Here is an 18849-nt window from a genome sequence, read left to right as displayed (position 1 = left end):
CTCTAATTATCAATTACTAGTCATTTTTAACATTTAGTCGCTTGTAACTCATTTCCACAATTTTTTGGATGTTTGTACTTAAGCTAAAATATAAAACACACGAGGTGATCCTGCTTACTGGTGCCTTTCATAAAAATAAAAATATCTTGGGTCTATACCTCTCTCATCCTCCTCTTCACTCTCGATGGAGATTCATTTCTTGAAATTAAAGGTATGGTAGTTAGAAGCATGATTCTTGCTTGTTCCCAAAAAATATTTTGATGCGAATAACATCTATGAGTGGTATCGGTATGCACTTTATCACGGAATTTTTCTTTATACTTTATGACACTTAAATTGTTAATAGCATGCTGGTATAGTATGTGGCATTTCTTGCTTAGGTTATTATTGTTGTCATTTATAGCAAACAAGGTACAAAATGAATTATCCATCATTTGTCTTTATCAGCCTTGATAAAGTCCTTATTAAGGACGAAACACGTGTCGGCTGAATCTGGAAGAACTGGATATTTTCCTTTTCAAATTTGGATGAAGATATTTTTCTTGTATCTTAAACCGTTGGAGCGGTTAATGTTTATCCCCCAATTTCTTCTCTCAATACTTTGGACATTGAATTAGTTATATTGGGGGATTACCATTCTTGTGTTGATTTAATATGTAATGTGCTTTATGTTGGTTTAATGTTTGTATATATTGTATAGATATTTTGTGTCATCAATTTCGAATCTTTGTTCTGTGTTAGGTTATTATGGAATTAACTCTTTTTAAATTTTTCTTTATTCCATCCTTCACTCATTAAAATTATTTGATGTTTTTCTAAACTTTGTAATGGTTACATCTTGTACTGATACCACATTAGTGGGAATTCATATTATGTTTTCCTGACAAGACCAAATGTTTAATATTCCATTCTCCTTTTTTTGATTATTGGGAATAGAGGGTTCATACTAACCTTCTGTGTGCTCCATTTGCTTTTTTCTATAGATCTAATATGTTGGTACAGGTTTACCCTGTCCCGTTACACATGCTGGACAACAGGCATGTTTTGAATGTAGGAGCACCTTAACAACACTCAACATTATAGGAATGTGCGGCAAGTCTTAGGCTTTTTGTTGTCCAAATCCTCCAATAAAAAGAAAAAGTATTTATAGCTTTGTAGGCACAGAAGCAGGCCCTAGAAAAGAAAAAGTGGGCAAGGGAAGAGAAAAGAGATGGTGGCAGCGACAGAGAAGCTGAGGTGTCCATGGGTGGGGGGCTTTGCCCCAGATTACCCAAGGGGGTGGTTCCTGCCTATGTAGAGGGGGATGACATAGATACGTTGTTGGGGGCCTTTGAGAATGAGGGGAGTTAAGCCTCAGTACTGGGGTTTACTTCTTTGGGAGTTAGTCCCCAACTCTGGGAGGGATAGGCTCCTAACCTTGAGGGGGAGGAGGCAGATTCATACCCCAGTATGAAGAGTTGCTTAACTAAAAAGTTTGGTCTGACCCCAGAGCAGTATAGGATGAAGTTCAGGGAAACCCAGAAGGTCAATACCCAGTCTTTGGGTTGACTTTGTAGACACCTCACTTAAGGCACTAGAGGGCTGGATTCATGGTAACAAGGTAAATACTTATGAGGGGTTATACAATCTGATCATGAGAGAGCTCATCTTGACCAATTGTATCCAAGAAAAGTTACACTAACATCTAGTGGACTCTAAGGTGACCAACCCTAGAGAGCTGGGGGAGGCAGCTGATGAGTGGTTGAGAACCAGGGTGGTTGTCAAGTCCCAGGGTGGAGACTCCAAGAACGGGGGGTCAGGTCCCCAAAAACCTAAGGAGGGAGGTGTTAAGCCCACCACAGAGACTCCCTCTGTACCCCAGAACCCTAAGAAGGAGGGGAGTAAATCCCATTCCCACTCTGACAAACAGAGACAGGGAGACCCATGGTTAAAACAAACTCTTGGACAGTGAGGCGTGCTTTGACTGTCAGCAGACAGGTCACTTCAGAGGAGATGCAGCCTGTCCAAAGAAGGTGGTTAGCACTAGGCTGACCAGTGTAGCCATGGAGGAGAACTCCTCAGATGAAGAAGTCCTCTTAGCATTGGGCTGGGAGACAGGGTCAGATGGTAAGTTGGTGATCCCTGAGGGTGGGAGTAGGCACTTTCACCCCATTCAGGTGAATGGGATCCCTACCTCTGGCCTGAGAGACACCTGTGCCAGTCACACTATAGTGAGTGACCGGTTAGTGACCCCAGACATGTATGTGCCAGGAGAGACCAGGAAAGTCAGGATAGCCACAGGGGAGGTCACCTCCAAACCTGTAGCCATAGAGCCCCTAGAGAGGGAGGGTATCCTTGGCTGGTTTAGGGTGGTAGTCAGTGCTGACCTCCCCCTAGATTGTATCCTGGGCATTGACCTCCCTGGGCAATGAGCGCCCCCCCAATCCAAAGTCCTGGGGAGTTAGTCCCTACAGTTAGGAGACAGGGGTCCCCAAGAAAAGGAAAGAAAAAAAGGCAGGGTGGGCCACTCTTAAAGAGTGTTCCAGGGAGCCAAAGGCCTTCTGCCCCAGTAGGGGGGGAGCCCAGAGTTGGAACTGGTGAGACCTCACCTGACCCCAAGGAAGTCCTGAGTAGTCAGGCAGCTGTCCAGATGTAGGGTGTTGCCCCTGTACTGACAGAAGGGAGGGTGGAAGGAGGGTGTCTGACACTGGAGGTGGTAGCCCCCCACTCTAGACAGCCAGAGGGGTGCCAGGACCCCACAGTTGCCCCTAAAGCAGCTCAGCTACCTGTCAGTGGAGAGCTTAGGGTGTGGTTCTGGGTACTGACAGCTGTCAGTAGCCTCTGCTGGGTGCTAGCCTTCCTGGCAGCACTGCACTTTGCATGGGAGGCAGACCCCAGGGCCAAAAGCAAAGTAGGCCACCTGACCTTGTTGGTCATGGTGGGGTTGCTTAAGTGTTCGGTGACCTCTTTGGGCAAGCTACGTGTTGCCCTAGCAAAGTTAGGGGTAGGGGAGGTGGGCACCTCACTGCCCAAGTTGGCAGAGAGAGAGGAGAATACCCCCCCTGAAGGGAAGTTTCAGTTTGAGATGGTTCCTTTCACTGTTGGGATGGATTCACTACCCAGAGGGATTGACCATGGCAGGAGGATGTAAGGCAGAGTAGGCCCTGCAAAGGGACAGCGTGTTCTCTTCACTGTCTTCCTCGTCTGACAAGCCAGGAAGACTCTCCCCGGATTGAGCTGACTCTCCTGGCCGTGTGGGCTGGTGGGGGGGGGGGCTTGTGTGAGAGAACAGGGCTGATTGCAGAGTACCCCTAACTTTTTGCCCCCATTTTCACTTTTTGCTGGTGTTTTCCTGACTGATGGTGCCCTGGGTACTGCTAATCACTGCCTGTGCTCTGTGTAAAATCAGTATGCAAATTAGGCTAATTATAATTGGCTAAGCCAACCTACCTATAAGTCCCTAGTATATGGTAGGGCATGGAGGCTTAGGGACCCTAGCATAGGTAGTGCACCCATAGGTGCACTACTGAGGTACCAGTGTCATTTTAAAGGCAGGCCTGCCTTGTTGGCTGCTTTTAAATTAAAGTTACATGCAAATTCGACTTTGGAATTGAAATTAGTTCCAAAGTCTTAAACTACCTTATTTTTTACATATAAGTCTCCCCTAAGGTGTGCCCTATGTGCCCCTAACGCTGGGTGCCATGCAACTATAAGCAGGGACCTTATAAAAATAGTTTTATAAGCCCTGGTGAGGTAAAACAGCCAAATTAGTTTTTCCCTCATTGTAGTGAATGGCCTTCATAGGCTAGAATGGGGAGACTTTATTTTAATTTTAAAAATCCCCTTAAGTAAAAGATGTCAGAAGTTTGGTATCAAATTAATTGTTATAATAAATCCCACAACTTCCAGTTGTGGGATTTAATATAACTTGTTCAGGTAATGAGTTTTAAACTTTACCTGAAAAGTAGCCAACTTCAGACCTGCAGTGTTTTTGCTGCTGTGCTCGGATTGGCCAGCCTCTGGCAGCCTGGCCAGGCTGCCTTGATGAGGTGTGAAGTGGCCTTGCTCAGCACAAAGAGATGTGCCTGGGGGAGGAGATGAAGCAGGAAGGGGGAGGGCTGCCAAACTGGTCTTCAAAGGCAGAGAAGGACATTTGGAGCAAACCAGCAACACCCCCACATCCTGCAAACCCAGACAATTAGGTGCCCCCTTGATTAGATTAGGAGAGGGCGGGAGAGGGGTGTGTTTAGGATTTTTAGCCACACCAGTGCTCAGCCAGATGTAACCTCCAAAATTCACTTTCTGACATGATGGATTTTTGAGGAATGTTGCTCCTGTTATTGATTTTTGCCACACTTCCCAGGAAGTGGTCATCACAGGGGGAAGGACCCTGTACCTGATTGGAGAACCAGGACCCCCCTGTTTTTCACCCAGGAGCAAGGATAAAACTGGCAGACCTGCACCCACACCTCAGATCCCTATCAGATTCCAACAAGGAAGAACAACAGGAGAAGAAGGACTGCCCTGCTGGACCCCTGACCTGCACCTGGACACTGCACTCTGGAGGGCTGCACCAGCTGCACACTTGGGCTTCACCACTAAAAGGACTTTACCTGTCTTCTACTGCTTCAAGAAGGGACTCCCTGTTTGCTACTGGTACAAAGGAGCTGCCCAGAGTCCTCTGCATCAAGTCCTGCAAGCAGAGCCCAGCTGACCATCGTCCATCGTCCAGTGGCCATTTGAGGATTCTGACCAGGTGCATTGTGGGAATTGTAGTCCCAACTCCCAAGGAGCAACTCAGAGCTTCTGGAACCTTGGATCAAGTTGTGGACACTTCAAGGACACAAAAAGGGCCTCTGGAAGAAGATCCAGAAGTTTGGAGGCGTTTGGTATAACTCCATAAGTTGAAGAGGTGCATTGTGCGAGTTGTAGTCCCAGACACCAAGAGGCACACCAGAGCCTCTGAGCCCTTGGCTGGTGCTGTGGACCACTTTCCTGAATCAAACACTTCTGAAAGTAAATTTGACAGTGTTACCTCGTGGGTGGCCTGAACTCTGGACTTTGTTCCTTTCCAGTGTGGCCTTTTTTTAACCCTTTGAGTGCCAGTTGCTTCTATGCACTAGAAAGCATTAATTCTTTAGAAATTCACATCTCCGGTAACCCTTATCCGATGTTATTCATTTTTGTGTCATTTTAAAGCTAAAAATATTCCCTATTTTTATAAATTGATTTAGGATTTTTACCCTGTTTCCTGTGTTTTATTTAATTACTGTTTTGTGATATTTAAATGCTTTACGCTTAGTCTCCTAAGTTAAGCCTTGTCGCTCGTTGCCAAGCTACCAAGGGTTGAGCTGGGTTTAATTTACTGAGACCTGACTGGACATAAGTAGTGGCCTATTGCTAAGTGTAGGTACTTACCTGCCCTTACCAATAACCAATTTTCCAACAAATAAGATAAATAAATAGAAATACGTGCTTCAAAATCAAAACAGTATACACATGTATACAAATGGAGGGTCACTGCCCAGTCCTCAATGTCCGTGGGCCACAGGGCCACATCACATAGGCCACGGCCCCACCTCACTCCTGCAACAACATGGAGAAAACACTGCTGGGGCACCAGGTTGAAAATACACAGGCACCTCAGGGGGACGAGGAATGGGAGGGCACCTCAGCCAGAAGATGGTACAACGCAATTGGTCCTGGAGGGGGCAACATGCCCATCACTCTGTCCTAAGGAGTGCAAGGCCACAGTCTCTCAAGTGGGTGGGTGACTTGCCCACATGCTCTGGAGGGGGCAACATGCCCTGTGCTTGGTCCTGGGAAGGGCAAGGTCACAGTCTCTCAGTCTCTCAAGTGGGTGGTTTGCCCACTGCTTGGTCCTGGGAAGTGCAAGGCCACAGTCTCTCAAGTGGGTGACTTACCCACTGCTTGGTCCTGGGGAGTGTTAGGCCACAGTCTCTCTAGTGGGTAACTTGCCCACTGCTTGGTCCTGTGGAGTGGAAGGGCACAATCTCTCAAGTGGGTGATCTGCCCACTGCTTGGTCATGGGGAGTGCAAGATCACAGTCTCTCAAGCTGGTGACTTGCCCACTGCTTGGTCCTGGGGAGTGCAAGGCCACAGTCTCTCTAGTGGGTGACTTGCCCACTGCTTGGTCCTGGGGAGTGCAAGGCCACAGTCTCTCTAGTGGGTGACTTGCCCACTGCTTGGTCCTGGAGAGTGGAAGGCCAGAGTCTCTCAAGTGGGTGGTTTGCCCACTGCTTGGTCCTCGGGAGTGGAGGGCTACACTCTCTCAAGTGGGTGGTTTGCCCACTGCTTGGCCCTTGGGAGCGCAAGGCCGTAGTCTCTCAAGTGGGTGACTTGCCCACTGCTTGGTCCTGGTGAGTGCAAGGCCACAGTCTCTAGTGGGTGACTTGCCCACTGCTTGGTCATGGGGAGTGCTAGCCCACAGTCTCTCTAATGGGTGACTTGCCCTCTTTTTGGTCCTGGGGAGTGGAAGGCCACAGTCTCTCAAATGCGTGGTTTGCCCACATGCTTTGGAGGGGGCCTTGTGCCCAGTGTGCTTCATCCTGGCAAGGAGGGGTGAGTGGATTGCTTCTTCCACTGGTTGTGGAGGGGGCCTTGTGCCCAGTGTGCTTCCTCCTGGCAAGGAGGGGGTGAGTGGATGGCTTCTCCCACTGGTTCTGGAGGGAGCCTTGTACCCTGTGATGCAGCCCTTGGGGAGTGCAAGGTCACAGTCTCTCACCTGGGTGTCACACCTACAGGATTTGCGGGGTACAGGATGCACTACAGCCCAGGGAGGCAGGACTACACACTGCCCGCCGGTGGTGACGGCTACTCAGTAGTGCCAGTGGTAGTGTCGAGGATGCCAGTGGTGGGGGGAGGCTCCAGCCCTTCCCCTGCAACCTGGGACAGCTGCCCACTGGGGCTGCTGCTGCTGGTGCTGGTGACAGTGCAGGCAGTGGTGGGGGGAGGCTCCAGCCCTTCCCCTGCAACCTCGGATGGCTGAACCACCATGGTTGGTGGTGGAGGCTCAGTATCAGTCCCAGCACCAGGCCTCCTGTCCTTCCTGCCTGCAGGTGCAGGCCCCTTGCCCTTCCCTTTCGCAGCTGGTGGTGCCTCCTTGCCCTTCCTCTTGGCAGCTGGTGGTGCCTCCTTGCCCTTCCCCTTTGCAGTTGGTGGGGCCTACTTGCCCTTCCCCTTGGCAGCGGATGGTGACTCCTTGCCCTTCCCTTTGGCAGCTTGTGCAGGCACACTTTCAGTGCTGATGGCTGCTTCCCTGGAGCCTTCCCACCTGCAGTAGCTGCCGACACTACTGTGGCTGTGGTTTGGGTGGCTGAGGTGCTCGCCTGGGTTCTGATCACCCTGGCCCAATGTGAAGGACAGGGGGGAGGGGGAGGGAAGAAGTCAACAGTGGAGAGGAAAAGCTTCTTAGGGATACTGGGGCGGGAAGAGGGAGAAGGTTTGGGAGTGGAGGAAGAGGAAGTGGTTGTAGGAGGTGTATGTCTGCTGTGTTTGGGTGCAGGTGCATGGACTGGATGCTGTTGTGAGGTGAATGGCTGTTGGGTGTCTGAGTGCTTGCATTTGTGTACTTTGGGAGGAGGGGGCACAGACACAGTGGGAGAGGACACAGGGGACGTGTACATGGATGTGGGGGTGGTGACTGCCAGTGAGGGGTGTGTAGTGATAGGCTTGATGGTGACTGAGGTAGTGGATGAGGATGTAGTACATGCAGGTGTGAGTGGAAACGCTACTGGAGGGTAGTGGTTGAGAAGGAGGAGGGTGACACAGTGGAGGCAGTGGATGTTGGGATGTCTGCATCTGGATGGTGTTTGTGTGAGTGCCTGTGGGATGATGTGTGGCGCTTGTGTTCTCCTGAGCCACTCCTGTGTGTTGTTTTGGGTGCAAGCTGGTCTGAATGTGTGCTTGGGAGAGGTTGGGTTTGAGGGGAATGAGACTGGGTAGAGGAAGTTGGAGGGGGAGGCTAGAGACAGGGACAATGGCTGCCATCAGAGTGGAGGCCAGAGCCTGGATTAGTCTCTGTTGGGCCGCCATGCCAGAGTGAATGCCCTCCAGAATTGCATTTTATTGTTGCAAATGGGCTGCCAGCCCCTGGGTGGCATTCACTATGGTTGACTGCCCAACAGAGATGGATCTCAGGAGGTCAATAGCCTCCTCACTCAGGGCAGCAGGGCTAACTGGGGCAGGGCCTGAGGTGCCTGGGGCATAGGAGATGCCCACCCTCCTGGGTGAGCAGGCACAGGAAACACGCTGAGGGGCTGCTGGGAAGGCGGTGCTGGTACGGGGGTAGCGGCTGTACCTGTAGTTGGGGTGGGCACAGAGGTGTCCGCCACCACCAGAGAGCTTCCATCGGAGGAGGTATCACTGTCAGAACTGTCCCCTCCTGTCTCCGCTGTGGTGCTCCCCTCGCCCTCCGTCCCACTTGTGCCCTCATCGTCGATGGATTCAGCCTCCTGGACCCTGTGGGATGCAGCTCCCTCCATTGCTGGTGCCTCTGCTCCTCCGCAAGATGATGCTAATGCACATAAGAACAGGGTGACAAAACAAAAAGTGGGGGATAGGCAAAGGATACATTTGGTCAGTGGCAGCAACAACACCACCGTGGCGTACACGACACACACACACAGGGAACAGCCCTAAGCACTAGACAAAGCACTACCAGTCACAATGCTGGTCGCTAGGCCATGGACAGGAATATCTAACGCCCATAGCAGGATACCAGACACCCACAGACCCCTTCCCAGTAGTGGATGCCTACTAGCTTGGTATGAGGTGGTGTTCATCAGCCCCTGCCCAACATGGGACCTACCCTGTAATGTCCGGCCTGGCCTAGGGGCACCCACAGGACCACATCCCCCACCCAGAGAACACCCCACCATGCGCAAGTAGTATATTGGTAAACTGTACTCACCCCCTTGTGGCTGCTGTGATGCCCTCAAGCACCCATTCTGCTTCGGATAGGCCACCGCCAGTATATGGGCCATCAGGGGGATCAGGGTTCGATGGGCACCCCTTCCTTGTTGGGAGGCCATCACCAGCTGGGCCTCCACCATCTTCCTTGCCCAGCATCTCAGGTCCTCCCACCGTTTGCGACAGTGGGTGCTCCGCCTGCTGTAGATCCCCGGGGTCCACACGTCCTTGGCGATGGAACGCCATACACCCTTTTCTGATGGGCGCTGACCTTCAGGAAAAGAAACACAGAAAAAGGTATCAGTCATACTGTCCGGCCTGTTACACTCATGGCCCACCATAGCTCTCACATCCCCTTACGCACAGACGTGGCCAAACATACATGCAGCACGCTGTCCAGAACCCTTCCACCAACCCCCCTACACGAAGCCCTCACACACAGCACTCCATGCATTCATGCCCCTTGCATCGTGCTCGCAGTGTACTCACCTCTTGGTCTGGAGGCCCATACAGCATTCGGTACTGGGGTAGGACCCCATCCACCATTCTCTCCAACTCCGCAGCGGTGAAGGCAGGGGCCCTTTCCCCAGTGACATGAGCCATGGTTGGTTCCATAAACAGGTCACAGCAGCACTTGCAGTGTAGGTCCTCTCCTGTTGAAGGTCAGGTAGCAAGTGAGTGAACAGATAGAAAATGGCGGTGACATCCATGGCAGTGCGTACCGTCACCGCCGGCGTACATCACCATTGGCCACTGTAACCCATAGGGCCCAATGACAACCAATGAGGAGTTGCACTGAGGTTCTCAACCGCCTCCCGCAACGGCGCACAACGTCAGCAGCATTACCGCATTTCCATGTGTCCATCCACACAGGACAGGTGGACGCCATTTCAGGGGGAGGGGCAGGCCATGGCACCTAACTGCGTCACAGTACACCTAGGCACCATTTAGGCCTATCCAACATTATACTGTTACAGTCACAACATGCAATGCAGTGCAGTGTTTGGAAATGTGGAATACTGACCAACTGCTCACTGTTTTGCCCCCTAGATTATAACCGCTGCGGATGAATAGGAGATGGAGACATCCCCCGTGTACAGACCCCTGGTGGACTTGGCAGCAATGGAGGACAGGCACATTATCCTCCTCTATAGACTGGACAGGGCCACAATCACAGAGCTGTGTGCCCAATTGGAACCAGACCTGATATCTGCTATCTGCCACCCCACTGGGATCGCCCGTCTTGTGCAAGTCCTATCTGTGCTCCATTTCTTGGCAACTGGCTCCTTACAAGTGACAGTGGGCTTGGCAGCAGGAATGTCTCAACCAATGTTCTCAATAGTGCTGACCAGAGTGTTGTCTGCCCTGATTAAACACATGTGCATCTACATTGTTTTCCTCCAGGTGGAGCATTTGGCCACAGTGAAAGCTGACTTCTATGCAATGGGACATATCCCCAACATTATTGGGGCTATTGATGGTACACATTTTGCATTTGCTAACCCCCCCCCCAGAGAAATGAACAGGTGTGCAGAAATAAAAAAAGCTTTCACTTGATGAATGTGCAGATAGTGTGCCTGGCGGACCAGTACATCTCCCATGTCAGTGCTAAGTGTCCTGGGTCTGTGCATGATGCCTATATCCTGAGGAATAGCAGTATCCCATATGTGATGGCTCAACTTCAGAGGCACTGGGTGTGGCTAATAGGTGAGCCCATGGTTCCCACCCAGTTGGTGTTGGTGTATGGGTATGGTGTTGGCCATAAGGGTTAGTGTTTGGCTAATAGGTATCCCTCGATATTTGCAGGTGACTCTGGTTACCCCAACCTCTCATGGCTACTGACCCCTGTGAGGAATCCCAGGACAAGGGCAGAGGAAAGTTACAATGAGGCACATGGGCGAACAAGAAGAATCATAGAAAGAACATTCAGCCTCCTGAAGGCCAGGTTTCGTTGCCTCCATCTAGCTGGTGGATCCCTGTAGTACTCACCCAAGAAGGTCTGCCAGATAATCGTGGCATGCTGCATGTTGCCTACCCTTACCTTGAGATGCCAGGTGCCTTTTCTGCAGGAGGATGAGGCTGGAGATGGGCGTGTGGCAGGAGTGGACCCTGTGGACAGTGAAGATAAGGAGGTGGAGGATGAGGATGACGACAACAGAACAGCTATTATACCACAGTACTTCCAGTGACACACAGGCAACACTGTGTAATTTCACTTTGCATTGAGAGTTTGTATTTGACATTGTACATGGCAGGCAGATTCTCCCACTTCTATGGCCACTTACTGTACCCTTTATTTTCAGATATCTGTGCCCCACTCTGGCACCTGGGGGGTCATTCCAACCCTGGCGGTCGGTGATAAAGTGGCAGCCAACCCGCCAACAGGCAGGCGGTCCAAAAAATGCAATTCTGACCCTGGCGGGAACCGCCAACACAGACCGCCACTTTAACACTCCGACCGCCACGGCGGGACCGACAAACAGCGCGGCGGTCACCGCCAACAGGCAGGCGGCAGACAATGTACCGCCCACCCTATCACAACTCACCAATCCGCCACCTTTTCCGGGGCGGGAGCCCCGCCGATAAAAACACGGCGGAAACAGACTACGAACGGGAAAACGCTCACCTCCACACACTCCACGAGGAATCTGGACAGCATGGAACCCGAATTAAACATCCTACCAGCTATTGTCTACCTGCTCATCTACCACGAGTACGAACGCCGGCGCAGACGACAACGGGAGGAGGAAAGGTTACGTGCACACACATACGCGATACACCAACCCCCCAACCCACCCCCCCAATACCTACACACCAATGCAGAGCAACAAGTCAGAGTGACACCCCCCAAAACCCCCGGAAGAATGCAAAGACATAATTAAAATGAAGTTTAAAATTTATGTATAAAATAGGTTCATTGAAGTCATGGTAAATATGCCATATGAAATATACAAAAGAAATAATGAACATAGTGCAAAGTATAAACATAGTCAATAAGTCCTGCACAGTTTGTTAAATATCCATAGTCCGTGGGCCAATGTGTACAAACACATGGGCAAAGCCCACACAGGAGACCGGATACCATTGGAGAGAACACTGCAGGGGCATCAGATGATAAAACAACAGGCACCTCAGGGGGAAGGGAAAGGGGGGCACCTCAGCCACATGAGTCTCCGACGCCAGATCCACGAGGGGCCTCCATGCCCACTGTCCCATCCTGGGGAGTGCAAAGCCACAGTCTCACAAGTCTCTACAGTGGGTGGTTTGCCCACTGCATTATCCTGGGGAGTGCAAAGCCACAGTCTCACAAGTCTCTACAGTGGGAGGGTTGCCCACTGTTCAATCCTGGGGAGTGCAAAGCCACAGTCCATCAGCTGGATAACCGACTCCACTGGTATTGGAGGAGGCATGGTGCCCAGAGTGCTTCGTGAACACCTGCTCGACACAGAACCGGCACTGTCAATGGACCAGCGGTGCTTGAGACGGCGGTGCCCAGCGGAGCGGTGCTTGAGATGAAGGGCCCAGCGGAGCGGTGCTTGACAGGAAGGGCCCAGCGGAGCGGTGCTTGAGACGGCGGTGCCCAGTGGAGCGGTGCTTGAGATGAAGGGCCCAGCGGAGCGGTGCTTGAGATGAAGGGCCCAGCGGAGCGGTGCTTGAGATGAAGGGCCCAGCGGAGCGGTCCTTGACAGGAAGGGCCCAGCGGAGCGGTGCTTGAGATGAAGGGCCCAGCGGAGTGGTGCTTGAGACAGCGGTGCCCAGCGGAGCGGTGCTTGAGATGAAGGGCCCAGCGGAGCGGTGCTTGAGATGAAGGGCCCAGCGGAGCGGTGCTTGACAGGAAGGGCCCAGCGGAGCGGTGCTTGAGATGAAGGGCCCAACGGAGCAGTGCTTGAGATGAAGGGCCCAGCGGAGCGGTGCTTGACAGGAAGGGCCCAGCAGAGCGGTGCTTGAGACGGCGGTGCCCAGCGGAGCGGTGCTTGACAGGAAGGGCCCAGCGGAGCGGTGCCTGAGACGGCGGTGCCCAGCGGAGCGGTGCTTGAGATGAAGGGCCCAGCGGAGCGGTGCTTGACAGGAAGGGCCCAGCGGAGCGGTGCTTGACAGGAAGGGCCCAGCGGAGCAGTGCTTGAGACGGCGGTGCCCAGCGGAGCGGTGCTTGAGATGAAGGGCCCAGCAGAGCGGTGCTTGAGATGAAGGGCCCAGCGGAGCGGTGCTTGAGACGGCGGGGCCCTGTTCAGCGGTGCCTGTCTTGGCGGGGCCGTGTTCAGCGGTGCTCTTCACGGCGGGCCCTGTTCAGCGGTGCTCTTCACGGCGGGGCCCTGTTCAGCGGTGCCTGTCTTGGCGGGGCCCTGTTCAGCGGTGCTCTTCACGGCGGGGCCCTGTTCAGCGGTGCTCTTCACGGCGGGGCCGTGTTCAGCGGTGCCTGTCTTGGCGGGGCCCTTTTCAGCGGTGCCTGTCTTGGCGGGGCCCTGTTCAGCGGTGCTCTTCACGGTGGGGCCCTGTTCAGCGGTGCTCTTCACGGCGGGGCCCTGTTCAGCGGTGCCTGTCTTGGCGGGGCCCTGTTCAGCGGTGCTCTTCACGGCGGGGCCCTGTTCAGCGGTGCCTGTCTTGGCGGGGCCCTGTTCAGTGGTGCTCTTCACGGCGGGGCCCTGTTCAGCGGTGCTTGTCCTGTCTTTCTGGGGAGCCAGACCTGGCCAAGACTCCCCGCTTAGTCGCCTTCCAACCTTGCGGTAGCGGGGCCCTCCTGTGATGGAGTCTTGGGCCCGTGGGTGTCGTCCGTCACACCCGGTATGGGGCTGGTGGGGCCATCCTGGTGCGCTCGCCTGCTGCATGTCTTCTCCGCCCTGCTGCCCTTGCCCTCCTTCGCTGCAGCTCTCTGGCCCTTGCCTCCCTTAGATGATGTGGCAGGTGACGGGGCAAGGCCACTCTCCTTGGTGGCAGCCGTTTCAGGCTTTTCGCGCCGGCCCTTAATTTTTCTTGTCCTCTTTCCAGGGGGTGGGCTGGCTGTCCCCTTGCTGCTGGGCGATGTTCCTTCCTTAGGAGCTGGTGGACTCCAATAGCCCTGCACTATGGTGATACTAGATGCAGGGCTGGTGGTGGCTGAGGTGCTCTTTGGACTCTTACCAGATGGAGGGGGTGGGTCAGGTGATGCAAAGAGGTTAATTTTGGAGAGGAAAAGTTTTTTAGGAGCAATGGGAAGGGTAGGTGCAGTGGGTATGGGAGTGGAGGAAGAGGATGTGGTTGTAGGAGAGTCAAGTGTGCTGTCTTTGGGTGCAGGTGCTTGGGCTGGAGGCTGTCGTGAGGGGGATGACTGTTGGGTGGGTGGCTGCCTGCGTTTGTGTGGTTTGGAAGAGGGGGTGACAGACGCAGTGGGAGAGGACACAGGGGACGTGTAAATGGCAGTGGGGGTGGTGACTGCACGTGTGCTGACTGTAATGGAGGGTGTGCTGGTGATGGAAGTACTGGCTGATGGTGGTGTGCATGCAGGTGTGAGTGGAGACGTCACAGGGAGGGAGGAGGGAGACGAGGAGGAGGGGGACACAGAGGTGGTAGTGACTGTTGGCATGTCTGCATCTGGATGTTGCTTGTGTGAATGCTTGTGGGATCTGTGGTGCTTATGTCTGGATAAGCTGCCCTTGGGTGTTGAGGTGTGTGCAGGCTGGTCTGATGGTGTGGATGGGATAGGCTGAGGAACAGGAGACTGGGACTGGGTGGAGGGAGTTAGAAGAGGGAGGCTGGAGACAGGGACAATGGCTGCCGTCAGTGCTGAGGCCAGAGCGTTGAACGATCGCTGATGGGCAGCCTGACCCGAATGAATGCCCTCCAGGTATGCATTGCTCCGATGCACCTCCCTTTCTACACCCTGGATGGCATTCAAAAGGGTAGACTGCCCAACAATGATGGTCTGGAGGAGGGCAATGACCTCCTCACTGAGGGCAGCAGGGGTAACTGGGGCAGGGCCTGAGGTGCCTGGGGCGAAGGAGATGCCCACCTTCCTGGGTGAGCGGGCACGGAGCGAAGGCTGAGGGGATGCTGGGAGGGCGGGGCTGGTGCGCTGGGTGGCGGCTGTACCTGTTGTGGTGGTGGGCACGGATGTTGCCGCCACCGCAAGGGAGCTCCCTTCCGAGGACGTGTCGGTGTCGCTGACGTCTCCACGGGTCCCCGTTGTGGAGCTCCCCTCGCCCTCCGTCTCACTGGTGAACTCGGAGTCGGTTGCATGGCCCTCCGGGGCCATGTGAGATGCAGCTCCCTCGTGCGCCGATGCCACTTCTCCTCCGCCTGATGATGCTAATGCACACATGCACAGGAAGAAAAAGAAAATGGGTGGGGGGGAGAAATGAAGACAGGTTAAGTGCATGCATTGGCAACACCGTTGGCGGAGAGGACAGACACTGAAGCCCCCTGCACTACGCTGCGCAATCGGGGTACACTACTCAGTTCTTGTGACTAGGCCTACAGGTCTATGGATGACAAATGCACACATGGGTGATGCAGGACCATGGATAGCTGTACTTGGCACCCTACAGAGTTGGGGGGCGGGGGCACAGGGCCATGCCTAACGGAGGGGACTAGCCTACAGAAAGCGCCCTGGCCTTGAGTTACCCACAGCCCTCCTCCCCAACCCAGACACCTCCACTGCGCGCAAAGATAGCAGAATGTGCTGATACTCACCCCCTTGTGTCTGCTGTGATGTCCTCACGCGCCCATCCAAATCGGGGTAGGCCACCGCCAGGATCTGGGACATCAGGGGGGTCAATTGGCGGCTGGCACCCTTCCTACGTTGGGAGGCCATCCCCAGCAGAGACTCGGCGGTCTTTCTGGTCCCGCGGCGGATGTCCTCCCACCTCTTTCGGCAGTGGGTGCCCCACCTGTAGTGGACCCCCAGGGCCCGGACGTCCTTGGCGATGGCACGCCAAATGTCGATCTTCTGATGGGCGCTGACCTATTTGACATGTACAGGGTGGGAAAGGAAATATCATCACTTTTCTGCATGGTCGATGTGAGGGGCCCCCCCTCCCCAACCTTCCCATGTGGCACATGTTCCCATCTGTCGTGCGTTCCACTCCTCATTCGCTCCCCTCCCCACCATCTTACATCCACCCCACTCAACACAGGCATAGCCCATTCAGCGTGCACCCTGTGTACTAACCTGTTGGTCTGGAGGACCGTAGAGTAGCGCATACTGGGGGAGGACCCCATCAACAAGTTTCTCCAATTCCTCAGATGTGAAGGCAGGGGCCCTTTCCCCAGTCGCAGCAGCCATAGTATCTCCCAGACCGAGGTCACAGCAGCACTTGCAGTATAGGTCCTCTCCTGTGGATGATCAGGTCTCGAGTGATTAATCAGATAGAAAATGGCGGGCACGCCCGCGGCGGTGAGTACCGCGGCGGTGAGTACCGCGGCGGTGCGTACCGTGACCGCCGGCGCACATCGTCATTGGCTCATGAAACCCATAGGGTGCAATGTTAACCAATGCGGCTTCGCACCGCGGTCTTCGACCGCCTACCGCCACGGTGTGCCACGCCAGCGCATTGACCTCACATCCCACTGTCACACTTCACAGGTCAGGCAGCCGCCATTTCCAGGGCCCACATGGCATAATTTCAACTGCGTCACACAGGCCTAGGCCGTGCATTGCCACTCATACAAGCCTTTCAATGCATTGCGATTCTTTTACTGTGCAAGCTGTGTGAACGAACCTGCGGTTTGCTTGACTTTCTGCTCCATGTTGTCCTTCCTAGGCACCGTCCGCTGGGACTTGCGAGGAGAAGGATAAATCCTCCCGTGTACCGACCGCTGGTGGACCTGTCGACAATGGAAGAACGACATGTTATACTTAGATACAGACTTGACAGAGCCACTATACATGAACTGTGTGCCCAGCTGGAGCCAGAACTGATGTCCCCCATCCGCCAACCCACAGGGATTCCCCCTCTGGTGCAGGTTCTGTCAGTACTCCATTTTTTGGCAAGTGGGTCTTTTCAGACAACAGTGGCCATGTCATCAGGGATGTCTCAGCCTATGTTTTCTAAGGTTTTGTCCAGAGTGTTGTCTGCCCTGATGAAATACATGCGGAGCTACATTGTTTTCCCTGAGGAGGATGATTTGGCTACAGTGAAGGGTGATTTCTATGCCCTTGGACATATCCCCAACATCATTGGTGTCATTGATGGGACCCATGTGGCTTTGGTTCCCCCCAGTGGAAGTGAGCAGGTGTACAGAAACAGAAAAAGTTATAATTCGATGAATGTTCAGGTGGTCTGTTTGGCAGACCAGTACATCTCCCATGTAAATGCCAAGTTCCCTGGGTCAGTGCATGACGCGTATGTTATGAGAAATAGCAGCATCCCTTATATGATGGAACAGCCTCAGAGACACCGTGTGTGGTTATTGGGTGACTCTGGTTACCCCAACCTCTCCTGGCTATTGACCCCAGTGAGGAATCCCCGGACCAGGGCAGAGGAAAGGTACAATGAGGCCCATGGGCGAACTAGGAGGATCATAGAAAGGACCTTCGGCCTCCTGAAAGCCAGGTTTAGGTGCCTACATATGACTGGTGGATCCCTAATGTACTCACCAAAGAAGGTGTGCCATATCATCGTGGCCTGCTGTATGCTTCACAATCTTGCTTTGCGACGCCAGGTGCCTTTTGTGCAGGAGGATGGTCCAGATGGTGGTGTTGTAGCAGCTGTGGAGCCTGTGGAGAGTGAAGAGGAGGAAGACGACGGGGACGACACGGACAACAGGGATACAGTCATACAACAATACTTTCAGTAGCACACAGGTAAGAAACAGCCACCCCAATTTACATTTACTTAAGGCCTCCTGCGTCTCTACTGTCTGTGTTTCCCCCCAGTTCCTTTTAAGTTAATTGTGACTTTCCCTTCCCTTTTCAGGGCTGTATGACCGACTGCGTGACTACTGCTTTGTTTGCCCATGGACTAAAGCTTATTGACATTGGTATGTTGTCATCACAATGTAACTGAACATAATTGCACCGTTATGTGTAATACATTTGTGAAAAATACAAGCAGACTCCTGTTATTTTAAGTGCAATGAGTGATTTATTTCAAGTGCTACATATAGGTACATGATTGTAAGACGGTGATGGGTGGGGGTGGAGTAATGTCCATGGCAGAGTCCAGTTCTCAGTCGCACAGGTGCATTGTCCATATGACTGTGGAAGGATGGAGCAGGGGCAGTTCAAGGTTGGACAGGGTGACAATGTGGGACAGTGGGATGACATCAGGGGGTATCATATGCTGGCGGGGGTCTTGCAATCCTACTCTGTCTTCTTGTGAGATCTCAGGTTCCGCTTGCGGGGTGGTTCTTCTTCAGCAGGAGGTGGGGTTCTGGTGGCCTGTCGTTGTGTGGGGGCCTCCTGTCCACTAGCGCCGGCGGATGTGGTAGCCTGTTCCTGGTCCTGGCTAGTGACAGGGGCCCTTTGTGGTGCCACATGGTCCCGCAATGTGGTGACTATCTGGTTAAGGGCCAGGACGATGGTCCCCATTGCGGAACCGATGTTCCTCAGTTCCTCTCTGAACCCCATGTACCGTTCCTCCTGCTGTGCCTGGATCTCCTGGAACCTGGCCAGTACCGTCGCCATCGTCTCCTTGGAGTGGTGGTATGCTCCCATCATGGAGGAGAGGGCCTCTTGGAGAGTGGGTTCCCTGGGCCTGTCCCCACCCTGTCGCACAGCAGCCCTCCCAGTTCCCCTGTTTTCCTGGGCCTCTGTCCCCTGGACGGTGTGCCCACTACCACTGCCCCCAGGTCCCTGTGGTTGTTGGGGTGGTGGGTCAACCTGGGTGCCCTGTAGTGGCGGACACACCGCTGATTGACGTGTCCTGGAGACAGAGGCATGGGCCCGCTGGGTGGGAGCTGTGCTGGTGTTCCCAGAGGGGGTTGGGTCTGGTGTAGCCTGTGGCTGTCTGTGGGGAACCGACT

The sequence above is a fragment of the Pleurodeles waltl genome, chromosome 3_1, assembly GCF_031143425.1.
Source record: "Pleurodeles waltl isolate 20211129_DDA chromosome 3_1, aPleWal1.hap1.20221129, whole genome shotgun sequence".
NCBI lineage: Eukaryota > Metazoa > Chordata > Amphibia > Caudata > Salamandridae > Pleurodeles > Pleurodeles waltl.
Note: the sequence above shows the minus strand (reverse complement) of the source record.